This window comes from Procambarus clarkii, chromosome 37, assembly GCF_040958095.1.
Source record: "Procambarus clarkii isolate CNS0578487 chromosome 37, FALCON_Pclarkii_2.0, whole genome shotgun sequence".
In the NCBI taxonomy this organism is placed as follows: Eukaryota; Metazoa; Arthropoda; class Malacostraca; order Decapoda; family Cambaridae; genus Procambarus; species Procambarus clarkii.
The window spans coordinates 23,915,160-23,942,971 of NC_091186.1; the positions used below are offsets into that span (position 1 = coordinate 23,915,160).

The following is a 27,812-nucleotide window of genomic DNA, read 5'->3' on the forward strand; positions in this document are numbered from 1 at the left end:
ACCGGCGTGGACTTGTTCTCTGGGCGCGTGTGTTTGGACCGGCGTGGACTTGTTCTCTGGGCGTGTGTTTGGACCGGCGTGGACTTGTTCTCTGGGCGCGTGTGTTTGGACCGGCGTGGACTTGTTCTCTGGGCGCGTGTGTTTGGACCGGCGTGGACTTGTTCTCTGGGCGTGTGTTTGGACCGGCGTGGACGTGTTCTCTGGGCGCGTGTGTTTGGACCGGCGTGGACTTGTTCTCTGGGCGTGTGTTTGGACCGGCGTGGACTTGTTCTCTGGGCGTGTGTTTGGACCGGCGTGTACTTGTTCTCTGGGGGTGTGTTTGGACCGGCGTGGACTTGTTCTCTGGGCGTGTGTTTGGACCGGCGTGGACGTGTTCTCTGGGACGTGTGTTTGGACCGGCGTGGACTTGTTCTCTGGGCGTGTGTTTGGACCGGCGTGGACTTGTTCCCTGGGCGCGTGTGTTTGGACCGGCGTGGACTTGTTCTCTGGGCGTGTGTTTGGACCGGCGTGGACTTGTTCTCTGGGGGTGTGTTTGAACCGGCGTGGACTTGTTCTCTGGGGGTGTGTTTGGACCGGCGTGGACTTGTTCTCTGGGCGTGTGTTTGGACCGGCGTGGACGTGCTCTCTGGGGGCGTGTGTTTGGACCGGCGCGGTGATGGTCCCCCGGGGCGTGCCTGCAGCCTCTTACATTATGGTGAGAATCTTCGACGTTGACTGGAGAGAGATAATTGACCATGACTGTTAGCAACGCTCCATGATTTGGGTAAATTAATACTCTTACTGTGATGTTACACAAGTCCCGTACATCAGGACTGAGGGAGATCACTGTAAGTCCAGTACATCAGCACTGAGGGAGATCACTAAGTCCAGTACATCAGGACTGAGGGAGATCACTGCAAGTCCAGTACATCAGGACTGAGGGAGATCACTGCAAGTCCAGTACATCAGGACTGAGGGAGATCACTGCAAGTCCAGTACATCAGGACTGAGGGAGATCACTAAGTCCAGTACATCAGGACTGAGGGAGATCACTAAGTCCAGTACATCAGGACTGAGGGAGTTCACTAAGTCCAGTACATCAGGACTGAGGGAGATCACTAAGTCCAGTACATCAGCGATGAGGGAGATCACTAATTCCAGTACATCAGCGATGAGGGAGATCACTAAGTCCAGTACATCAGGACTGAGGGAGATCACTAAGTCCAGTACATCAAGACTGAGGGAGATCACTAAGTCCAGTACATCAGGACTGAGGGAGATCACTGTAAGTCCAGTACATCAGAACTGAGGGAGATCACTGCAAGTCCAGTACATCAGGACTGAGGGAGATCACTAAGTCCAGTACATCAGCGATGAGGGAGATCACTGTAAGTCCAGTTCATCAGAACTGAGGGAGATCACTGCAAGTCCAGTACATCAGGACTGAGGGAGATCACTAAGTCCAGTACATCAGGACTGAGGGAGATCACTAAGTCCAGTACATCAGGACTGAGGGAGATCACTAAGTCCAGTACATCAGCGATGAGGGAGATCACTGTAAGTCCAGTACATCAGAACTGAGGGAGATCACTGCAAGTCCAGTACATCAGGACTGAGGGAGATCTCTGCAAGTCCAGTACATCAGGACTGAGGGAGATCACTAAGTCCAGTACATCAGCGATGAGGGAGATCACTAAGTCCAGTACATCAGGACTGAGGGAGATCACTAAGTCCAGTACATCAGGACTGAGGGAGATCACTAAGTCCAGTACATCAGGACTGAGGGAGATCACTAAGTCCAGTACATCAGGACTGAGGGAGATCACTAAGTCCAGTACATCAGGACTGAGGGAGATCACTAAGTCCAGTACATCAGCGATGAGGGAGATCACTGTAAGTCCAGTACATCAGGACTGAGGGAGATCACTGCAAGTCCAGTACATCAGGACTGAGGGAGATTACTGTAAGTCCAGTACATCAGGACTGAGGGAGATCTCTGCAAGTCCAGTACATCAGGACTGAGGGAGATCACTGTAAGTCCAGTACATCAGGACTGAGGGAGATCACTGTAAGTCCAGTACATCAGAACTGAGGGAGATCACTGCAAGTCCAGTACATCAGGACTGAGGAAGATCACTGCAAGTCCAGTACATCAGGACTGAGGGAGATCACTGTAAGTCCAGTACATCAGCGATGAGGGAGATCACTGTAAGTCCAGTACATCAGGACTGAGGGAGATCACTGTAAGTCCAGTACATCAGAACTGAGGGAGATCACTGCAAGTCCAGTACATCAGGACTGAGGGAGATCACTGTAAGTCCAGTACATCAGGACTGAGGGAGATCACTGTAAGTTCAGTACATCAGGACTGAGGGAGATCACTGCAAGTCCAGTACATCAGGACTGAGGGAGATCACTGTAAGTCCAGTACATCAGCGATGAGGGAGATCACTGCAAGTCCAGTACATCAGGACTGAGGGAGATCACTAAGTCCAGTACATCAGGACTGAGGGAGATCACTAAGTCCAGTACATCAGGACTGAGGGAGATCACTGTAAGTCCAGTACATCAGGACTGAGGGAGATCACTGCAAGTCCAGTACATCAGGACTGAGGGAGATCTCTGCAAGTCCAGTACATCAAGACTGAGGGAGATTACTGTAAGTCCAGTACATCAGGACTGAGGGAGATCACTGCAAGTCCAGTACATCAGGACTGAGGGAGATCACTGCAAGTCCAGTACATCAGGACTGAGGGAGATCTCTGCAAGTCCAGTACATCAGGACTGAGGGAGATCTCTGCAAGTCCAGTACATCAGGACTGAGGGAGATTACTGTAAGTCCAGTACATCAGGACTGAGGGAGATCCCTGCAAGTCCTGTACATCAAGACTGAGGGAGATCCCTGCAAGTCCTGTACATCAAGACTGAGGGAGATCTCTGCAAGTCCAGTACATCAGGACTGAGGGAGATTACTGTAAGTCCAGTACATCAGGACTGAGGGAGATCTCTGCAAGTCCACTACATCAGCGCTGAAGAAAGAGATCAAATGCGATTTACGATGAAATCAAATAATTTTTTTGTTTACGCGCCTGGAGAGAGCCGTGTCTCACCAGGTAAATATCAAATCCAACGAACGCGACTCTAATTTCTGATCACTAAATGATATTTTCAGGGCAGGTCCGCATGAGTTAAGAAAGGCCCGAAGCTCCCACTAATCCTCGAGAGACTGTAAGACCTTTACAAGAATATTTTACTCCCCCTTCTGTATAAGTTCTAAGATGCAAATGGTCAAAAAAAAAAACTTTAGTAAACAAAAATGCTGAACTTAGGGGGATGCGTTGGTGCTGAATGATCACATTTGAAAGGGTCGAATTTAGGCAGATTTTGTGCCCTTCCACCATCACAGCGAGACCACGGGGCCACCTCCATTGGGAGTTACCTTGGAGTTAAGTTGGAGTTTTTCCGGGTCTTAGCGTCCCCGCGGCCCGGTCATCGACCAGGCCTCCTCAGAGGCCATATTAGTTACACCAAAGCCCCAATACCCAGCAAACATACTCAAATGACAGTTATATCAAGACAAACTAACCCACCATATACCTCCTAGCCTCTGAGAGTTCACGAAGGCATTCCTCTTAGAACCCAAGATCTCCTTAGATCTCCTTTATAACGAATAACTTACATTCTTGGAAATTGGCTCAGGATATTCTTCATAAATTAGGGATATTAACACCGTTAATACTCGTCCCCGAGGCTGGTGAAGAATTAGGATGATTCTTATTTTGAAGTTTTTAATTATATTTCCAATATTACTCGATGCAAAGCCGCTGGAGACTTGAAACATTGTTCTGATTTTGCGTTAATGTGGTTTTTCGTTTAATGGTCTCTCTCTGTTCTGTATGGTGGCTGTTCTGTATGGTGGCTGTTCTGTATGGTGGCTGTTCTGTATGGTGGTTGTTCTGTATGGTGGCTGCTCTGTATGGTGGCTATGGTGGCTGTTCTGTATGGTGGCTGTTCTGTATGGTGGCTGTTCTGTATGGTGGCTGTTCTGTATGGTGGCTGTTCTGTATGGTGGCTGTTCTGTATGGTGTCTGTTCTGTATGGTGGCTGTTCTGTATGGTGGCTGTTCTGTATGGTGGCTGTTCTGTATGGTGGCTGTTCTGTATGGTGGCTGTTCTGTATGGTGGCTGTTCTGTATGGTGGCTGTTCTGTATGGTGGCTGTTCTGTATGGTGGCTGTTCTGTATGGTGGCTGTTCTGTATGGTGGCTGTTCTGTATGGTGGCTGTTCTGTATGGTGGCTGTTCTGTATGGTGGCTGTTCTGTATGGTGGCTGTTCTGTATGGTGGCTGTTCTGTATGGTGGCTGTTCTGTATGGTGTCTGTTCTGTATGGTGGCTGTTCTGTATGGTGGCTGTTCTGTATGGTAGCTGTTCTGTATGAGTGCTGTTCTGTATGGTGGCTGTTCTGTATGGTGGCTGTTCTGTATGGTGGCTGTTCTGTATGGTGGCTGTTCTGTATGGTGGCTGTTCTGTATGGTGGCTGTTCTGTATGATGGCTGTTCTGTATGGTAGCTGTTCTGTAGTGGTGGCTGCTCTGTATGGTGGCTGTTCTGTATGGTGGCTGTTCTGTATGGTGGCTGTTCTGTATGGTGGCTGTTCTGTATGGTAGCTGTTCTGTATGGTGGCTGTTCTGTATGGTGGCTGTTCTGTATGGTAGCTGCTTCTGTATGGTGGCTGTTCTGTATGGTAGGCTGTTCTGTATGGTGGCTGTTCTGTATGGTGGCTGTTCTGTATGGTGGCTGTTCTGTATGGTGGCTGTTCTGTATGGTGGCTGTTATGTGTGTGTTGCCTTGGGTAGGGCTGCTGCTACTAGATATAAGCCAGAGACTGGGCACGGGTCCAGCCGCGGGCCAAGCCAGAGGCTGGGCACGTGTCCAGCGGCGGGCCAAGCCAGAGGCTGGGCACGGGTCCAGCGGCGGGCCAAGCCAGAGGCTGGGCACGGGTCCAGCGGCGGGCCAAACCAGAGGCTGGGCACGGGTCCAGCGGCGGGCCAAGCCAGAGGCTGGGCACGGGTCCAGCGGCGGGCCAAGCCAGAGGCTGGGCACGGGTCCAGCGGCGGGCCAAGCTACCATCTTTGTGTCGCACAGGAGGTGGAACACATTTCCTGGTGAGGAAGACTGAGCTTCCACTCCCTGACAGCGTGTGCCTCTGATCCGCTGCTCCTCCTTCCCGCCCGACGTCTCCTCCAGCTGTGAGTCGTTCTTACATAGTCTTCCCGTCTTGCTGCTGCCTTCTTTACATTCTTTACATTATGGAAAACCAACATATTGGAACTACGTGGTAATTACTGCGCCTGCTTCGATTTTTATTTAACTTCGAATGCATCTTATGAGTGTAAATCGTATATGTACTGGATATACGTATATACAATATACGTAAATCGTATATGGACTGAATATACGATTTATATATGGATATGTAAATCGTATACGACGTATTTGTGTCAAAATGCGGTCTGTCGGACCCCTCAAAATGTTCGCGTTTCTAAAGTATCGAGACACAAGTCAACACTAACCTTTTCCAAAGCTTATTATAGCGTATGTAATAAGCTTATTATAACATATATAATAATCTTATTCTAGCACATGTCATACCTAGGGGGTAAGCTTCATATTAGAAGGTCACCTACTTCCCCCTAATTCCTACCTTCCTCACTACACCAGGAATAGGGAAGATGTGATGTATAATAATTATGTACCAAATAAAATAAGTATTTGAGGAGGTAAGTATCACTGAGAGAGAGAGAGAGAGAGAGAGAGAGAGAGAGAGAGAGAGAGAGAGAGAGAGAGAGAGAGAGACAGAGAGAGAGAGAGAGACAGAGAGAGAGAGAGAGAGAGAGAGAGAGAGAGAGAGAGAGAGAGAGAGAGAGAGAGAGAGAGAGAGAGAGAGAGAGAGCAGGTAAAGGTTATCTTGAGATGAATTTGATGCTCATTTTGAGGTGCTCACAAGAGGGGGCGTCTCTGGGTGCTTCCTTTGTCCCTCATCGCCATTGTGAGCCCCTTGTGAGCACGTTGGCAAGTGCTCTCCAATGTCACCGGGATAGTTTTTCAATAGATAAATATAGATAAGATAAAAGTCATGTTCCCTGGAGCCCACAGACTAAACTATCAGGAAATTTTAGAGGTTCCAGCGCGGTATCGCGGAGGGCGGACTTGTCGACGTCTTCACTGAGAATGGAATGTGAGAGGTGGCGAGCGGAACAGATGAATTAAAACCGAAAAATCTTCGAGTACTCCATAAGGGCCAGTATGTCACATATTCCAGTACTCCATAAGGGCCAGTATGTCACATATTCCAGTACTCCATGAGGGCCAGTATGTCACATATTCCAGTACTCCATGAGGGCCAGTATGTCACATATTCCAGTACTCCATGAGGGCCAGTATGTCACATATTCCAGTACTCCATAAGGGCCAGTATGTCACATATTCCAGTACTCCATGAGGGCCAGTATGTCACATATTCCAGTACTCCATAAGGGCCAGTATGTCACATATTCCAGTACTCCATAAGGGCCAGTATGTCACATATTCCAGTACTCCATAAGGGCCAGTATGTCACATATTCCAGTACTCCATAAGGGCCAGTATGTCACATATTCCAGTACTCCATAAGGGCCAGTATGTCACATATTCCACCGCAGCGCTTCCAGACTTTGCTAGAAGCCTCGCTACCTGGATAGTTGACCAATCTCACGAGGATGTTATCGAGAGTGTAAGCCAATCAATCCCAACACTGACGGCAATTCTTGCATACAACATCGCCAGAGGAGAGAATCAACGCCAACGCACTCGAACTCGTCATTTGAGACACCAGAACAAGCCAAGCCAGATCACGGAAATGGATTCAAGTACTTTAAACTTGAATGGAATGGTACTTTTAATGGTTGCAGGTGTTTTAAATGCACGACAATGCAACCTTACCTTAAGGTGGTTCCGGGGCTAAGCGTCCCCGCGGCCCGGTCGTCGACCAGGCCTCCTGGTTGCTGGACTGGTCAACCAGGCTGTTGGACGCGGCTGGTCTCAGCCTGACGTACGAATCACAGCCTGATTGATCAGGTATCCTTTGGAAGGAAGAAAGAAGGATCCTGTGCAAGGAAGAAGTCAAGAAATGTATTATTTGATCAGGAAGCCAACAGTGAAGACTTAAGTCATAACACTTAATGCACCACGTAGGGGGCCTCGTAGCCTGGTGGATAGCGCGCAGGACTCGTAATTCTGTGGCGCGGGTTCGATTCCCGCACGAGGCAGAAACAAATGGGCCAAGTTTCTTTCACCCTATGCCCCTGTTACCTAGCAGTAAATAGGTACCTGGGTGTTAGTCAGCTGTCACGGGCTGCTTCCTGGGGGTGGAGGCGTGGTCGAGGACCGGGCCGCGGGGACACTAAAGCCCCGAAATCATCTCAAGATAACCTCAAGATAACCACATTTAGGGACAAACACCTCACGGTTTCGCCTAAATAAGAACTGATAATTGTCCAGGACGGACGGAAACGTCGTCACTTCCTTCATTTTCCACCCAACGATTTGGACTGGACGGTAGAGCGACGGTCTCGCTTCACGCAGGTCGGGGTTCAATCCCCCCGACCGTCCTATCCCAAATCTTTATCCTGATCCCTTCCAAGGGCTACATTGTCGTAATGTCTTAGCGCTTTCTCCTGATATTTCCTTTCTCTTCCTTTATTAAGAACATAAGAATGAAGGTTACTGCAGAAGGCCAATTGACCCACACGAGGCAGCTCCTGATCGTGCCTAATGTTCAGCTCAGCTATTGTGACGGACTGTCTGCAAGCCTCTACAACCAACTAACCAGAAGCCGCATTCGTCATTGGTCGGACCGCATGTCTGCCAGGATAAACAACACATCAAAATTGCTACCCACAACAGCCTAGTGGTTGTACGGGGCGCGACCCAATCACAAAATCAATCAGTGCCAGCCGAATATTGAGTACGTGTACGTGTATTGAGTACATCTATGGCAGACAATGAGTACAAAACCTGTAGTCATAGTGAGAGAGGGAGATGTGAGAACCCCTACCTTGAGGCTATCTTGAGATGATTTCGGGGCTTTAGTGTCCCCGCGGCCCGGTCTTCGACCAGGCCTCCACCCCCAGGAAGCAGCCCGTGACAGCTGACTAGCACCCAGGTACCTATTTTACTGCTAGGTAACAGGGCCATAGGGCATAGGGCATCTACTCCACCCTACCGTGGAGTAGAATTATGGAGGCTAAAACTTGTAGAAACTGAGGAAAGGAACTTTCATCCTCCAACATGTCAGAGGGAAAAAATAAAATGATGAGAAGGGAAAATGAGCTGACATGACTTCATCTGAATGAAACGGAAACAAAAACAGTGTTCTGTTATGGACATGGAAAAAAATTGAAATAAAGGAATTGAAATATGGTAATTGGAACAAAATACTGGCTTACCACAGAGTTGAATTCCTGGTGTGAGTATAATAGGGTATTGAACTCTGGAAAATAGAGCACAAGATTAAATTTAATGTCATGGAAATGTACAGAAACTGAATACCAGTTCTTCCCATTTCCAAGAGAGAAGGGAAGGGAAGGGAACTATCTGGATGAAAGCGCCAAGTCATTACCTGGTTGATACCTGGTTGATGGGGTTCTGGGAGTTCGTCTACTCCCCAAGCCCGGCCCGAGGCCAGGCTCGACTTGTGAGAGTTTGGTCCACCAGGCTGTTGCTTGGAGCGGCCCGCAGGCCCACATACCCACCACAGCCCGGTTGGTCCGGCACTCCTTGGAGGAATAAATCTAGTTTCCTCTTGAAAATGTCCACGGTTGTTCCGGCAATATTTCTTGATTACGACTATATAGCACTTGGAAGGGGGTCAGGATAAGGATTTGGGATGGGACGGGGGGAAGGAATGGTGCCGAACCATTTGGACGGTCGGGAATTGAACGCAGACCTGTATGAAATAAGACCGTCTACCAAAATAATAATATTATTTACCGTCCAAATAATATCTAGATGCAAAGAACCTAAATAAGGCATTAAAGATACATAAGGGAATTTAGGACAAACAACTCGATAAGAACATGTAATGGATATATTATAACTAGATGAAAAGCTTAGCCACACGTTGAAAATGGCAGAACCTTTTCGTCTTAAGAACACCCCCCAAACTGCTACACTGCCGCACGCTGAGAAAACTGCTAACAAAGATTGTTTGCGCTTCTCAGTCAGCCCTAAGTCAACGCCGCTTTCCTTAGAAACTCTCTGGGAATCACGCTTTTGATGGACTGGTTTTTGGTACGTTAGCATTCTGTAAATAATCAGAGTGAAAGGCTGGCTGGTCACTGCCTGTGTCCCCGGCTACTGATCCATAAACAGCAGGGATGTTCCATCTCTGTTGGAGGTATAAGTGGATTTTTAGAGGAAACGGAGTGTGTGTGTGGATTATCATTAGAAAACGGAGTGTATGTGTTGATTGTCATGAGAAAACGCAGTGTATGTGTGGATTGTTGTGAGAAAACAGAGTGTATGTGTGGATTGTCATGAGAAAACGGAGTGTATGTGTGGATTGTCAGGAGAATACAGAGTGTATGTGTGGATTGTCATGAGAAAACGGAGTGTATGTGTGGATTGTCATGAGAAAACGGAGTGTATGTGTGGATTGTCATGAGAAAACAGAGTGTATGTGTGGATTGTCATGAGAAAACAGAGTGTATGTGTGGATTGTCATGAGAAAACAGAGTGTATGTGTGGATTGTCATGAGAAAACAGAGTGTATGTGTGGATTGTCATGAGAAAACGGAGTGTATGTGTGGATTGTCAGGAGAAAACGGAGTGTATGTGTGGATTGTCAGGAGAAAACAGAGTGTATGTGTGGATTGTCATGAGAAAACGGAGTGTATGTGTGGATTGTCATGAGAAAACGGAGTGTATGTGTGGATTGTCATGAGAAAACAGAGTGTATGTGTGGATTGTCATGAGAAAACAGAGTGTATGTGTGGATTGTCATGAGAAAACAGAGTGTATGTGTGGATTGTCAGGAGAAAACAGAGTGTATGTGTGGATTGTCATGAGAAAACGGAGTGCATGTGTGGATTGTCATGAGAAAACAGAGTGTATGTGTGGATTGTCATGAGAAAACAGAGTGTATGTGTGGATTGTCAGGAGAAAACAGAGTGTATGTGTGGATTGTCATGAGAAAACAGAGTGTATGTGTGGATTGTCATGAGAAAACGGAGTGTATGTGTGGATTTACCAACATTTATCCAGGTCTTTCCTAAAGCTAAACTCATCCAATAGAACATGAAACAGTGGATATAAATTGTATAAGGTTATGAGTAGATATGTTTAACACATTATTAACATCCGCCCCCCGCCCCCCCCTCTCCGCCTTATTAATCCATTCATCCACTTGAACACTTCAATCGAGTCGCCTCCAACTCTTCGCCTTTCTAGAGACTGTAAATTAAACTTGTTCAGTCTCTCTTCATTTGTAAACAGTTTGAATTTACGGGATTAACTTTTTTTGTCATCCTACGCAGAACGTGTTCTAGTTAATTTATGTCCAGTCTGTAGTAATGTCGACCAAACCTGAACTGTATAGTCTATCAAGAGGTCCTATTAAGAGGGGGGTCTGCGTCAGTAGTGACACACCCCACATAATTGGTGATAACTCCAAGGCTACTTATTTGTTTATTTAGGATAACCCCATCCTTACTACATGTTTGTCAAGCTACTCCCGTCCCTGTTTGCAGGGAGGGTTATCTTGAGTTATCTTGAGATGATTTCGGAGCTTTTTAGTGTCCCGTTGATGATGTTGAAGAGCAGGGGTGCCATAGGCACAATCAGAGAGAACACTGTGTAAATATCAGAGGTCCGCGGTTGTTCAACATCCTCCCAGCGAGCGAAAGAAATATTGCCGGAACAACCGTGGACATCTTCAAGAGAAAACTAGATTCTTTTCTAGAAGAAGTACCGGACCAGCCGAGCTGCGGGCCGCTCCAAGCAACAGCCTGTTGGACCAAGCTCTCACAAGTCAAGCCTGGCCTCGGGCCGGGCTTGGGGAGTAAAAGAACTCCCAGAACCCCATCAACCAGGTATGTTGGTTGTAGATGCGTTACCTATCAGTGCCTGGGTAATGGTTACATATTTCTCCACTGGAGAAATGTAGAGAAGGGAGGGTGATATTGGGAGAGAAGGTGGAGAGGGGTAAGAGGGAGAAGGGGGGGGGGGAGAAAATTGGAGAGGAGAGGAGAGGGGGGGGGGATAGGGAGGGATAGGAAAGAGAGATGAGAGAAGGTGTGGGAGAGATGGTCCCCCCCTCCCAGTCTTCCTGTATATGAATGAGTTTCGACGGATATAAATAGGAGCTGCCTCGTGTGAGCCAATAGGCCCCTCTGCAGCGACCTCTTATTTCTTCAGGTTCTGATGTTGAGTAAAATATCTCCCGACTCCATCATCGGCACGAATGGAAAGGAACCCGGAAGACCATTTTATTTGAAGTGGGGAACCACAGATGCCAATATAAATCTATTCCTTTGACCTGGGAAAGGCTTATGACACTCCCTGGAGGTGAAATATTTTAGCTCAACTGCATTCTTTTGTCCTTGACAATCTATTTTTTTTCCTTTTGGGCTTCTCTGCTTGTCGTTCATTTGAGGTCCTTCTCAGGAGGGAAACTGAGAAAGTGATAAGTGGTCAATGTAGATTATATCTGCAATTGCAAATAATCCTAATAGCAATACATTCATGTGAGAATTGAGGCGGTTTTAAAACGATTTAAGATCTGCAGGCGATGAGTCACAATAACGTGGCTAAAGTATGATGACCAGACCACACTCTAGAAGGTGAAGGGACGACGACGTTTCGGTCCGTCCTGGACCATTCTCAAGTCGATTGTCAAATCGATCAAGTCGACTTAAGATCACGGTTTAAAATGGCAAAGATTAAACTGAATTCCTAAATCGCTGTGCACCAGAGATCTGCGAGGCTTCGAAGCCACCTGCTTAAAGAGCCAGCTTAATCCGTAATTAAGAAGCAGTTAACGGAACTCCAGCGTCGGATATTCTCGGTAAACGTTGTCGTGCCGTCTGTGAGCGTGTGTTTTACCCAGGCATCGATCTCTCCCCGGACCAGGCGACTCGGAACACCGCGGATCACCGGGGAAATTCTGCAGCTCAGTGGGACTTCCGCGAAAAAAGTATTGACCGGGTATTCTTCTCTACATTTTCCAGCGACTGGGGAGTGCTTTCATGTATGTCTGGATTTGTGTAAACCTCGATTATATATATATGGGATATCCTCGGTTGCCGCGTTTGATACATAGTTTACCGGCCTTGGTGTTGTCGTTTGATAATTACTTACTGTAAACCACGACTGTATGCTCCATATTTTAGAAATGTATATTGAGTGTAATGACAAATTTATATACTTTGTATACAGTTGTGGCAGTAGCCTTCGGTGCCTGAGATGGCTCCGTGACCTTGACCTAGCTCCTAGGGTGATCCTAGCTCCCTCCTGGGAGGGGGAGTCATAGCTCGGACCTGAGGGCGATCCTAGCTTGGGTACTGGCTCGATCGTAGGGCGGCCCTAACTCGGTCCTTGCTCGTTCCTTGGGCGGCCCTAACTCGTTCCTAGCATGATCCGGGCTCATTCCTAGAGGTGATCCTAGCTGGGCCCTCGCGTGGTCTTGGGGCGACCCTAGCTTGGTGCTAGGCCTTAGTGAACGCGTACAATCTGCACATCAAACTCCCTGTTCAGCTGTGACGGCACTCAGAACGCGTATCAGAGGCTTACAGCTCTTGAACATGGTTTACCAAATATCCTCAATTTTGCCGGAACAAAAGTAAATTTTATCGAGAGGCAATTCGATAGGATTCCTGCAAGAAGTGTTCCCCAACAGCCCGGGTACAGAGGATATGTAGGCCTGCGAAATGCTACCAGCAACAGCGTGAAGGAACAAGTTATCACCAAGCTTCACTGGGTGTGTGCTATAGGCGCTTAGTAGCAGAACTCTCGAAATAGACTACAGGTAAACATCCTCCCACTTCCGCCACACAAGGAAGGGGACTCAACTTTCCCATCCACGTAGCAACTTCTCAACCCTCTCATCCACACAACAGAGGGGGACCCAACCTACACCTCATACCCACAACAGAGGGGGACCCAACCTACACCTCATCCACACAACAGAGGGCATCCAACCTACACCTCATCCACACAACAGAGGGGGACCCAACCTACACCTCATACCCACAACAGAGGGGGACCCAACCTACACCTCATCCACACAACAGAGGGGGACCCAACCTTCATCTCATCCACACAACAGAGGGCATCCAACCTACACCTCATCCACACAACAGAGGGGACCCAACCTTCATCTTATCCACACAACAGAGGGGACCCAACCTCCATCTCATCCACACAACAGAGGGGACCCAAACCTCCCGCCACACAAGGGGGAGGTTGTGTGGTAAGGGAAACAGCGCCCAGGCCAGCACCACCACACCATTAGCAAGGCCCCATTGGTCCCACACTACCCCATCAAGTCTCTACTACACTCTCATCCGGTTTATAGGTCGGCCAGCCGAATGTTTTTCATTCAGAATGCGTATGAATCAATAGCCATCGTGCAGGTTGCAAGAGGGGAGAGCAGTGTGGAGCTGGGAGAGAAAGAGGGAACCTTGCTCTAAAGATCTCTCCCCCTCACCCTAGTATAGGTTGTCACACAAGCCACGTTTATGAGGTGAACACGACTACATAATTTTGCTCATGCATTTTGCAGAAAGCAAAGAGGGGTAAAAAAAAAGAGGCTAAACGCCTCTTAAGGATATAGAGCAAGGTTAGAGAGAGAGAGAGGAGAGTGGCGAGCTGTGGCAACTGTGTGCCCCTCCCACCACACCGTTGCTGGTGCTGGAGCCACACTAGAGCGAGAGCTGCCATTAGTACCACCACTCTCTTCCCTCCACAACTCCACCACTCGGCCCTCAGTTTGAAAAAGAGCAGCCACGCCCACCTAGACCAAAAATCTATTGAATCAGAAATGAAGATTTTCCGAGGTGAACTCCCTGTGTAGAGAGGTTGTGTGTGGGGGAAATCATTATATATAGAGAACTTGGAGGCGAGGAGGAGGAGGAGGAGGTGGTGAATGAGCAAGCTATAGTGATTTGTGTCCGGATCCTGGAAACTATTGTGTCGTGTAGTAGCGCAAGACTCGGCGGGGCCTGCCTGGAAGGCTTCCAGTGGTTCGTGTTGTATCTGGCTGTGCTGTGACGAGCCAGAGTGTGTGTGTGTGTGCCTCAGACGATGTGCTTAATACGAGCGTGACTGGAAAGTGTGTGTTAAGTGTATCGTTGCGGCTAGAAGCGAGGGGGACATGACCTGGGGGGCGCCGTGATAGTCGGTGCTGGAGAGACAACTGGAGGCAGGCCTCCTGGAGGAGGATAGTAGTGTGTGAGGACACACTGAGCTCCAGAGCCGCCTGCTCACTCACTCATCTGTCACGCCACGTCGGCCTCTCCGAGCACTTCATTCTCGTGTGTTGTCTAAACTGAGATTTTGTCTCGCTCTGTGAGCTGGGTTTAAGGAAGTGTTTTGTTATGTGTGTGGTTGGGGTAATTGGTGGTGTACACACACACACACGCGCGCACACACACACACACACACACACACACACACACACACACACACACACACACACACACACACACACACACACACACACACACACACACACACAAAGACCAAAGACCAAAGAGCCAAAGCTCAACCCCCGCAAGCACAAATAGGTGAGTAAAAATAGGTGAGTACACACACACACACACACACACACACACACACACACACACACACACACACACACACACACACACACACACACACACACACACACACACACAACTAAGTGAGTACACACACATACACACTCACGCACGAGCGCGCGCACGGACGCGAGAAACAAAAGACACACGCACACACCCATTCAAAATTACAAGTTCAAACAAGAGAGCGTAAGGCCCTCAGTCAAGTGCGAGTAATGACTTCTCCAGCCATGTGTGTGTGTGTGTGGAGTGTTTACCTGCAAGGTAGACTGTTTACAGGTACACCTGTGCACACACACACACACACACACACACACACACACACACACACCTGCAATAACGTGCACATGTGCCACGTGTGTGTGTGTACGGTAAGGTTGAATGAATGTGTATACACAGTTGCCATGAGTCGCCGTAGTGCAGATGTCTGCAATGTCAGCTATAACACACAAACATGTGGCTTGCAATAACATTACCTGTGTTACAGATGTTGCAAATGACTTACGTACACACCTGGCAGGTAACAAGGCTTGGATTCACGTATTTCAACGGTGGGATTTGCATACGTGCCTTGCAATAGTATAATTTGCATACGTGCCTTGCAATAGTATGATTTGCATACGTGCCTTGCAATGGCCTGATTTGTGTACGGGTCTTGCAAAGCTCGTTGCTTGTATTCATGGCTTTGCAAAGGAATAACTTGTATACGGGTCTACTAACATCGTAGCTTTAATACGAGCCTTGCTACGGCGCCGCTTATATGAACCTTGCAATGGGGCTAGTTGAATATGTGATTGCATTTAACTAGCTACAATCGTGCAGTTAATTAGCGTTACTGGTGCAGTTAACTAACGTTAATTGGGTAGTTAACTAATGTTACTGGTGCTGTTAACTAGCGTTACTGGGTAGTTAACTAGCGTTACTTGGGTAGTTAACTAACGTTACTAGTGCAGTTAACTAGCGTTACTGGTGCTGTTAACTAGCGTTACTGGGTAGTTAACTAGCGTTACTTGGGTAGTTAACTAACGTTACTAGTGCAGTTAACTAGCGTTATTCGTTTACTTGAAAAGTGGTACGTGCTGACCCCAGTATTTCTGTACCGTGTACCCTAACTTCTGTACCGTGTACCCTAACTTCTGTACCGTGTACCCTAACTTCTGTACCGTGTACCCTAACTTCTGTACCGTGTACCCTAACTTCTGTACCGTGTACCCTAACTTCTGTACCGTGTACCCTAACTTCTGTACCGTGTACCCTAACTTCTGTACCGTGTACCCTAACTTCTGTATCGAGTACGCTAACTTCTGTACCATGTACCCTAACTTCTGTACCATGTACCCCAGCTTCTGTAGCGTGTACCTTAACTTCTGTACCGTGTACCGAACTCGTATCTATCGTATCATCAAGATTTTGTCAAGAGTGTGCGGACCATGAGGAGGCCTCGTAGCCTGGTGGATAGCGCGCAGGACTCGTAATTCTGTGGCGCGGGTTCGATTCCCGCACGAGGCAGAAACAAATGGGCAAAGTTTCTTTCACCCTGAATGCCCCTGTTACCTAGCAGTAAATAGGTACCTGGGAGTTAGTCAGCTGTCACGGGCTGCTTCCTGGGGGTGGAGGCCTGGTCGAGGACCGGGCCGCGGGGACACTAAAAAAAAGCCCCGAAATCATCTCAAGATAACCTCAAGATAACCATGTGTGGATATTTGTTCCGTAGATGTGTACTATGTGATGTACCGTGATATGTAGTGTACGGTAGTGTGATGTACCGTGATATGTAGTGTACGGTAGTGTGATGTACCGTGATATGTAGTGTACGGTAGTGTGATGTACCGTGATATGTAGTGTACGGTAGTGTGTGTACCGTGATATGTAGTGTACGGTAGTGTGATGTACCGTGATATGTAGTGTACGGTAGTGTGATGTACCGTGATATGTAGTGTACGGTAGTGTGATGTACCGTGATATGTAGTGTACGGTAGTGTGATGTACCGTGATATGTAGTGTACGGTAGTGTGATGTACCGTGATATGTAGTGTACGGTAGTGTGATGTACCGTGATATGTAGTGTACGGTAGTGTGATGTACCGTGATATGTAGTGTACGGTAGTGTGATGTACCGTGATATGTAGTGTACGGTAGTGTGATGTACCGTGATATGTAGTGTACGGTAGTGTGATGTACCGTGATATGTAGTGTACGGTAGTGTGATGTACCGTGATATGAACCAGTACACCGCTAAGAAAGGGTGTACGGGGACCACCACCTCCTGTCGCGCAGGATCTTGCGGCCTGGATACTGAGAGAGGAGTTCCTTGGCATCACCAGGACAATGTTGACATCGTGGCGTGAGTGCGAGAGGGATATAAGAACCATGATTAGATGCATTCTTAGGACAAAAAAATCAATGCATAAGTGTACGGGAAAAGGCTAATAAGACGCTGGGATTTATTTATAAAAGCTTTAGTAACAAGACAATTAATGTTCTTCAGTTATATCTTTCCCTTGTTAGGTCCTATTTAGGGTATGTAGTCCAGCTTTGGTCTCGTGTTATATATAGAATGGACATCGATGCAATTGAAATCCTACAGAAAGTAATAACAAAGTTAATTAAAATCCTCTTGATGAACAGAGATTAGAAAGATAAGTTTATATCATCTAGAAAGGCGACGAGAAGTGGTGACATGATTTTAAACGTGACATGATTTTAAACGTGACATGATTTTAAACGTGACATGATTTTAAACGTGACATGATTTTAAACGTGACATGATTTTAAACGTGACATGATTTTAAACGTGACATGATTTTAAACGTGACATGATTTTAAACGTTTAAATGTGGATGAAAGGTTACAGGAAACGAGATTTTAATAAGTTTCTATATAACACACACAAAAATATACATAAACTAAGGATGTTTAGATTTAGGAAAGACCTGGGTAAATACTGGTTTGGATACAGGGTTGTTGATGTATGGAAGATATTACCGGGTAACACAGTGGATCGCTGTATTGTTTCAAGCGGAGGTTAGACATATATCATTTGGGGTGGATATAAAAAATAACAGCCACCTCGTATGGGCCAATATGAGGCAGACACAGGCACTAAATAATCCTTATGGCCTGTGATACCTGTTGTCTGCCATTCTTGACGAATATGGGAAGCACAATACTAAATAACATTGGAATTGTCGACTGAGTTAGGGAACACTGACCCCGATGAAATTAGATTTAATATAGAAAATGTTTTTTTGAGAACAATTTTCTTGTAAGTGACCTATTATCTTGATACCTGCTTGATGGGGTTCTGGGAGTTCTTCTACTCCCCAAGCCCGGCCCGAGGCCAGGCTTGACTTGTGAGAGCTTGGTCCACCAGCCTATTGCTTGGAGCGGCCCGCAGGCCCACATATACCTGCTTGATGGGGTTCTGGGAGTTGTTCTACTCCCCAAACCCGCCCCGAGGCCAGACTTGACTTGTGAGAGCTTGGTCCACCAGCCTATTGCTTGGAGCGGCCCGCAGGTCCACATATGCCTGCTTGATGGGGTTCTGGGAGTTGTTCTACTCCCCAAACCCGCCCCGAGGCCAGGCTTGACTTGTGAGAGCTTGGTCCACCAGCCTATTGCTTGGAGCGGCCCGCAGGTCCACATATACCTGCTTGATGGGGTTCTGGGAGTTCTTCTACTCCCCCAGGGTATAGGAAGGTATAGGTATATGATCAGGAAGGGAGAGGCTCAGATGGTAGCAGGGGAATATCTTAAGATATATATGTATATAGACCACATGCATATATAAGACTGTATATATGTATGTGGTCCTCAGTATATATGTATGTGGTCCTCAGTATATATGTATGTGGTCCTCAGTATATATGTATGTGGTCCTCAGTATATGTGCATGTGGTCCTCAGGTCATGGTTATCCCAAGGAAAGAAGAGGTCAGCATTAGTGGAGTTTGATACTACAAGTAAATCGTTGACAGGGTCCTGAGACCTGAGGATTTTCCCAAGGTTGTGTTATGAGACCTGAGGATTTTCCCAAGGTTGTGTTATGAGACCTGAGGATTTTCCCAAGGTTGTGTTATGAGACCTGAGGATTTTCCCAGGAAAGTGTTATGAGACCTGAGGATTTTCCCAAGGTTGTGTTATGAGACCTGAGGATTTTCCCAGGAAAGTGTTATGAGACCTGAGGATTTTCCCAGGGAAGTGTTATGAGACCTGAGGATTTTCCCAGGGTTGTATTATGAGACCTGAGGATTTTCCCAAGGTTGTGTTATGAGACCTGAGGATTTTCCCAGGGAAGTGTTATGAGACCTGAGGATTTTCCCAGGGAAGTGTTATGAGACCTGAGGATTTTCCCAGGGTTGTATTATGAGACCTGAGGATTTTCCCAAGGTTGTGTTATGAGACCTGAGGATTTTCCCAGGAAAGTGTTATGAGACCTGAGGATTTTCCCAAGGTTGTGTTATGAGACCTGAGGATTTTCCCAGGAAAGTGTTATGAGACCTGAGGATTTTCCCAGGGAAGTGTTATGAGACCTGAGGATTTTCCCAGGGTTGTATTATGAGACCTGAGGATTTTCCCAAGGTTGTGTTATGAGACGTGAGGATTTTCCCAAGGTTGTGTTATGAGACCTGAGGATTTTCCCAAGGTTGTGTTATGAGACCTGAGGATTTTCCAAAGGTTGTGTTATGAGACCTGAGGATTTTCCAAAGGTTGTGTTATGAGACCTGAGGATTTTCCCAGGGAAGTGTTATGAGACCTGAGGATTTTCCAAAGGTTGTGTTATGAGACCTGAGGATTTTCCCAAGGTTGTGTTATGAGACCTGAGGATTTTCCCAGGGAAGTGTTATGAGACCTGAGGATTTTCCAAAGGTTGTGTTATGAGACCTGAGGATTTTCCCAAGGTTGTGTTATGAGACCTGAGGATTTTCCAAAGGTTGTGTTATGAGACCTGAGGATTTTCCCAGGGAAGTGTTATGAGACCTGAGGATTTTCCAAAGGTTGTGTTATGAGACCTGAGGATTTTCCAAAGGTTGTGTTATGAGACCTGAGGATTTTCCAAAGGTTGTGTTATGAGACCTGAGGATTTTCCCAAGGTTGTGTTATGAGACCTGAGGATTTTCCCAGGGAAGTGTTATGAGACCTAAGGATTTTCCAAAGGTTGTGTTATGAGACCTGAGGATTTTCCAAAGGTTGTGTTATGAGACCTGAGGATTTTCCAAAGGTTGTGTTATGAGACCTGAGGATTTTCCAAAGGTTGTGTTATGAGACCTGAGGATTTTCCCAAGGTTGTGTTATGAGACCTGAGGATTTTCCCAGGGAAGTGTTATGAGACCTGAGGATTTTCCAAAGGTTGTGTTATGAGACCTGAGGATTTTCCCAGGGAAGTGTTATGAGACCTGAGGATTTTCCCAGGGAAGTGTTATGAGACCTGAGGATTTTCCCAGGGAAGTGTTATGAGACCTGAGGATTTCCCAGGGAAGTGTTATGAGACCTGAGGATTTTCCCAGGGTTGTGTTATGAGACCTGAGGATTTTCCCAAGGTTGTGTTATGAGACCTGAGAGAGCCCGAACACCCCCTAGGTACCTATTCCACTTATTGATAGCTCTGACACGGATACAATTATTCTTCCAGATGAAAAAGTATATCTGTCTGCTTTCGTAAAGGCAGACTGACTGATAACAAGGAATTCTGTGTGGGAACCGACCTGTGAGATTTATATTTATTTAATTTATATGAATTTATATTTACGTTAATTTATATACTTCGATAGCAATTTGTATAATGATAAGTGGACTGTATTTCTGCAATAATCTCATAATCTCACAAATCGATCCTCTACACATTAGGGGGGGTTTATATTAATTAAATATATATGCAGCCAATCAAACTACAGTATTAACTACATACATTGAAAAGGTTCCTTATCTTATAGTACAGCAGGTTAGTCCACCAGGTATAACTAGGGTGTAGACACCAAATTATCCTCTTTGAGGTAGCTTCCATCACCCAGTAACTGGTGCACAAAACATATGCTTCCTCGTCTTGACCTGTCAAAAGGGCGCTAGCTGTAAAGCCAGATTCTATATATGACAAGCTATATCAGAGAAAACACTGTACATGGAACCTTAAAGACCTGGCTTAATTACCTTTAGTTTGAGGCGATTTCGTGATCTAACTGGACCACCCTACCCAATGACATTAATGGCCACTAATGATAGATATACGGGTTTCGGAAAGACACTTAACTTGAATTTGTTGACAGCGTGTGATAATGGTACACCTTTGGTTTCCATAACACTTCGTCCAAGTAAAATTAACAGGAGCCGTATTTGCTCCTGTGAGCCTCTGGTCTCAGTATAAACAATGGCAATGTCTAACACTCCATACTATTGACGCTACTGGCCGACATTGTCCAGATATGATAGGAGCCGAATTTGCTCCACACGTCTCGGAGGTGACACAACAATGGCTGCCCCTCCTTCCTCACTCTGACGCCTAGCTTACATTGTCCAGATGTCAAAAGTGATAGAAGGGTCACATTTACTCTACTTTAATATCGATAATTAAGTTAATTTATATGAGATGTTTTTCTGATGGTAAAGTCCAAAGACTAAAGTATTTAAGAATAATTCCCACCATAATAGGTGGTGAATATAATAGTATGTCGTGATGATATCCCGTTTTCTTTAGACGGTAATTCCACTACAAGTTACGTTTTCTATGGGTAACTTGTTGGTAATACAGCAGCAATTATTATCTGTCTGTATGATATATTAAATGGTGTCGGATTTTCCGACATTCTGTACTCATGTATGACTAACATAGTGTCACATAGACGTACTAGCTAAGCGCTTCTTTCGTTATGTAGATCTATATAGATCATATAGTGCTATAGACTAGGGGGGGGGGGGAAACAATGTCTGATAGCATACGAGGAAGCCTGGTCGACGACCGGGCCGAGAAATCACTAAGCCCCGAAATCATCTCAAGGTAACCTCAAGGTAAAACATAGGCCAAGGGATACCAAAAGCAGTATAGTATGTACCTAGGTAAACAATAGTTATTTCCTGTAAACCCAGAATGATAATGGTTTACCATTTCTAGTAAATCCAAGGGGAAATAATAGTTTGCCATATCACCTAAAAAAAAAAAATTAAACAATGGTTGCATTATAAAAAATCAAGATAAATAATTGGTATTCCTGCGCTTGGCGGCGAGAGACAAGCAAACAGAAGCTGAGTGTTTCAAAATGAAATTCATAGACGAATTGAAAACATGTTTACGTTCTGCTCTAAAGTTAATGAGACCTGAATAGATTTGCATGGCATTACAAGACGAGCCGGGCGAGGCGAGTGTGTTGAGAGAGATTACTTAATATAACTGATCACTTCCACCCAAACTGTCTTGCGTCTGTATGTTTATGTATTCGTGTGTGTTTATGTATCCTTATGCACACACACACACACACACACACACACACAGGAGTCACAGGAATCGGGAGTCACCTGTTGATTGACGGTTGAGAGGCGGGACCAAAGAGCCAGAGCTCAACCCCCGCAAACACAACTAGGTGAGTACACACACACACACACACACACACACACACACACACACACACACACACACACACACACACACACACACACACACACAAGGCCTCAGCAACAGGCTGAGGTGGACAGCGCTTGGGATTCGTAATGTTTGGGTCCGAGTTCGATCCCCCAGTGATAGCGGAAAACAAATGAGCAGAGTTTCTTTCACCCTGATGCCCTTGTTACCTAGCAGTAAATAGGTACCTTGGAGTTAGACAGCTGTTTCGGGCTGCTTCCTGTGTGTGTGTGTGTGTGTGTGTGTGTGTGTGTGTGTGTGTGTGTGTGTGTGTGTGTGTGTGTGTGTGTGTGTGTGTGTGTGTGTGAATACAATAGGTTGGGCACTCGACGTTGTTTGGGTGACAGAGCCGACATCATTATGCACTATATCCTCATCTCTGAACAGTACGTCCTCCTAAAATTTCTCAACGTCAAGGAACTGTCGTGCTAAAGTGACCTTATCCAGAGAACCCAAAACAGAAAACGGGTCAGTATGTCAATTTCACCATCTGCTGCCATTGTCAAGAACGACAATTTTTCGCCTTAGGGTCAATACGTCAAAATGCGACGTTCTATTACGTGCACGGGTTGCACTGAAATAGTCTTCACGGTGCACTATCTTACTGTACTCAGTAAGATAGTGATACTGATTTCAGTGCACTATCAACCATCATCCCTGTAACCACCTTCACTTTACACTGTCTTCACTGCAACCACCTTCACTTTACACTGTCTTCACTGTAACCACCTTCACTTTACACTGTCTTCACTGTAACCACCTTCACTTTACACTGTCTTCACTGTAACCACCTTCACTTTACACTGTCTTCACTGTAACCACCTTCACTTTACACTGTCTTCACTGTAACCACCTTCACTTTACACTGTCTTCACTGTAACCACCTTCACTTTACACTGTCTTCACTGTAACCACCTTCACTTTTCACTGTCTTCACTGTAACCACCTTCACTTTACACTGTCTTCACTGTAACCACCTTCACTTTACACTGTCTTCACTGTAACCACCTTCACTTTACACTGTCTTCACTGTAACCACCTGCATCACACACTGTCATCACTGTAACCACCTTCACTACACACTATCATCATCATATTTCCAACCTTCACTGTATATTCAATACTGTACCAATCTACGCTACACACTGGGGTTTACAGCAATAAATTATTGCTGTAAACTAAAATTATTAGTAAACAATAAATTATTTATTGTTTATAAAACTAAAATTTTATTAGTAAACAATAAATTATTGTTGTAAACAAAAATAAATTATTGATTACAGCAATAACTAACGTTATTGCTGTAATCATCACACTACATTATATCTTCATCAATGTAACAATCTTTATCTATAAAATAATATATATTGTTGGGTAAATTTCAGCGTGGGTGGTTGGTGGTATTTAGCGAGTTTGGGGTTTATTAAATATTTTACACACACACACACACACACACACACACACACACACACACACACACACACACACACACACACACATACACACACACACACACACACACACATACACACACACACACACACACACACAGGGTAGATAAAGACAGACTATTTAACACAAGGAGCACACGCACTAGGGGACACAGGTGTAGATTGAGACATTAGAAAGAATTTTTTCAGTGTCAGAGTAGTAGACACATGGAATGCATTAGGCAGTGATGTGGTGGAGGCTGACTCCATACACAGTTTCAAGTGTAGATATGATAGAGCCCGGAACTTGCACACTAGTTGATTGACAGTTGAGAGGCGGGACTAAAGAGCCAAAGGTCAACTCCCGCAAGCACAACTAGGTGAGTACAGCTAGGTGAGAACACACAGAGGTCCTCGTAACCGAGATGACAGCACTTTGGGGTTCGTAGTCCTAAGGATCCGGGTTCGATTCCAGGTCGAGAAAGAATAAAATGAGCAGTCTTTTTTTACCTGATGCCTCTGTTCACCTAGTAGTAAATAAGTACCTGTCAGAGAGGAATATGTAGTAAAGGTTATAAACTTGCTCGGGAGTAAGTACATCAGAAAATCGATAGTTAGAAAGACTGGGTCCAAGAGCTAAAGGCTCGATCTTGCAAGCATAAATAGCAAATACACATTTATATATTTATCATACATGAGCTTACCTCAATAACTTAAGGGGCCTCGTAGCCTGGTGGATAGCGCGCAGGATTCGTAATTCTGTGGCACGGGTTCGATTCCCGCACGTGGCAGAAACAAATGGGCAAAGTTTCTTTCACCCTGAATGCCCCTGTTACCTAGCAGTAAATAGGTACCTGGGAGTTAGTCAGCTGTCACGGGCTGCTTCCTGGGGGTGGAGGCCTGGTCGAGGACCGGGCCGCGGGGACACTAAAAAGCCCCGAAATCATCTCATGATAACCTCAAGATAACCTAGGACGGACATGAATTGGAGATAGTGAAACATGGGTATGATATTCCGCAGAGTTTTTTCACATTTTTCTTGCGGGTCTTCGCCTAGTCATTAGAGTGGTCGCTGTACATGTTCTGTGGCGGGAATTTCATCTTCCGAGACGCTTGTCCTACTTCCCACTGAGGAAAGGTCGCCAGTGTGTTGTTATGTGGAGGAGGCGAGGCGGGGGCAAGACAGTCGTGAGCTCCGTCGCACAGCCGTCTGGTGGGCAGCAACCGCCGGGAGAGAGCTCACGTCTGGAGCCCACAGGAGAAACCCCACCAGGAGAGAGCTCACGGGTAACCATGTGAACTCACCCGGGGCTCCCAGCCGAGGAGCTTATGCTGACAGCCGACTCGTGGGTCCCAAGCCTGGGGCCCTCCTGGGGTACCCACGCTTGGAACCCACAGCGATCCCTAACACTCTGGCCCCTGTTCTCTACAGCTACAACGCTAATGGACTCCAGCTCTAGAGGGTTACCATTGTTTTTTGCTGCTCTGCCCTACTGGCCTCCGGGTTTCTGCCCTCGTGGCTTTCTGCCCTTGCTGGGGGATTACGTACTCCGTAAGGACAGTTCAGTCTGACAGTCGATGTAACTTTTATGGCCAAGGAATTGGAGACAAAATGGGGCTACATCTGTGGACCTGTTGGCCCACAGAGCTCTGTCCCCTTCTTACATAGGCTTTTCTCTAAAGTATAAATGTTTTTTGGTATTTCTGACCTAAAGGTTAGATAAATCCTGTTTTGCCGAGACAACAGAGATCTTGTGGTCTCTGTTGTCTCGTGTTGAGTACCTGGTCGTGTTGAGTACCCGGTCGTGTTGAGTACCTGGTCGTGTTGAGTACCCGGTCGTGTTGAGTACCCGGTCGTGTTGAGTACCTGGTCGTGTTGAGTACCTGGTCGTGTTGAGTACCTGGTCGTGTTGAGTACCTGGTCGTGTTGAGTACCTGGTCGTGTTGAGTACCTGGTCGTGTTGAGTACCTGGTCGTGTTGAGTACCTGGTCGTGTTGAGTACCCGGTCGTGTTGAGTACCTGGTCGTGTTGAGTACCTGGTCGTGTTGAGTACCCGGTCGTGTTGAGTACCTGGTCTTGTTGAGTACCTGGTCGTGTTGAGTACCCGGTCGTGTTGAGTACCTGGTCGTGTTCATTTGTTTTTTTTAGATGATTTAGACAATAACTTAATGTCTTTGTTGCGTCAGATCCTTCTCTTGTGCCCCAGCTGGGTTCTTCTTACCTTACTCACCACCAGCTGGGTTCTTCTTACCTTACTCACCACCAGCTGGCGTCTCCTCACCCACCTTACTGACCACCAGCTGGCGTCTCCTCACCCGCCTTACTCACCACCAGCTGGTGTCTCCTCACCCGCCTTACTCACCACCAGCTGGCGTCTCCTCACCCACCTTACTCACCCACCAGCTGGCGCCTCCTCACCCGCCTTACTCACCACCAGCTGGCCTCCCTCACCCACCTTACTCACCACCAGCTGGCGTCTTCTCACCCGCCTTACTCACCACCAGCTGAACGCTCCTCACCCACCTTACTCACCACCAGCTGGCCTCCCTCACCCGCCTTACTCACCACCAGCTGGCCTCCCTCACCCGCCTTACTCACCACCAGCTGGCCTCCCTCACCCACCTTACTCACCACCAGCTGGCCTCCCTCACCCGCCTTACTCACCACCAGCTGGCCTCCCTCACCCGCCTTACTCACCACCAGCTGGCCTCCCTCACCCACCTTACTCACCACCAGCTGGCGCCCCTCACCCGCCTTACTCACCACCAGCTGAACTCTCATCAATCACCTTATATATATATATATATAATTGTTAATCTTAGTAGTTGCTTGAGTTGCTGGTATTGGATCCTGGCTTGACGTACATTGGTGGGCGGAGCAGGTGTGACCTGACCTGACTTGGGTCGTTACTTGAGAGTGCCTTGTGTTACTCACTCCCTGCCTCTAATTACTTAGTACTCACCACGCGGCTTCTTAACATTAATGTATTTAAAAATTAGTTTTTTTCTAATCTACAATTATTTTCCGGGTGTTTCTTTTGGCTTTTCATTCAAGCACGTGTTGGAAATTGTCCACAGCGATACGACTTGTTTCTAGCTTCCTAGATGTAAATAAATGGTACAACACATGCACCAGCGATTCTTACTAGAGTGTTGTAGATTGTGTTGAATGTGTGCTCATTAGTCTCATGTTAGTTCGCTAAATGTTGACACAAACATGTGTGTGTGTCCACAATGGTCACTGGCGTGACCGTGAAATTGATTTCCTCTTATATCTAGAGCCAGAAGTTAGAATTAACATGCATGCGACCAGTCATCCAATTTCTCAAAGATCTCCTCGCGCAGCTGTGGATAAGCACACCTTCTCTGTCCGGGTGTCTCCACTGCACTAACGATTTGGATTGCTTCACACACATTGCTTCCATGTTTGGCGGATTCCCATTGGCTGATCTCAGTCCTTGGCTCTCTCTGATTGGCATTTTTTTTATAGAACCCCATCTGATTGGCTGGATTTGTAAATAAAGCAAATACATACGCAATTTACAAGTAAATTACGATTGGCTAACTGGCGTATAATGACGATAGCAGTCAGGAATTACGGTGCCTTGACATGACCCTTAGAAATATGTACTCTAGTTTGTAGTCCTGTGGCAATGTGTTGTGTGAACTGTAGGCCTGTGTCAGCGAGTACTGTCAACTGTAGACCTGTGTCAGCGAATACTGTCAACTGTAGGCCTACGTGGTGACCTGGTATGTACCTAGTTGGCGTTCTGGGAGTTCTACTCCCCAAGCTCGTCCCGGGGCCAGGCTTGGGCGTGTACAGAGGTTTGTAAACCTATGACAGCATATACCGTAGGCCTATATCAGCGGGGTCTATAGTTTATAGGCCTATTGCATTGTTTGCTCAACACAAATAAGGCGCCCATCCTCCACCCCGAGACA

At 46.6% G+C, this 27,812-nt stretch overlaps 1 protein-coding gene across 5 annotated transcripts in view; it reads left to right on the top strand.

Moving 5' to 3' along the window:
* Window positions 1–27,812, top strand: part of RhoGAP100F (Rho GTPase activating protein at 100F) — a 424,062-nt gene that overhangs the window by 199,450 nt on the left and 196,800 nt on the right. For 2 of the 5 annotated variants that reach the window (XM_045754600.2, XM_069337266.1), the window contains exon 1: window positions 13,943–14,070. The exons of 2 other annotated variants lie outside the window; for them this stretch is intronic. The gene's annotated coding sequence lies outside the window, so the exon portion shown is untranslated. Of the gene's footprint in view, window positions 1–13,942; window positions 14,071–27,812 lie in introns of those variants that run through there. One more of the 5 variants, XM_069337265.1, reaches the window with a different exon arrangement.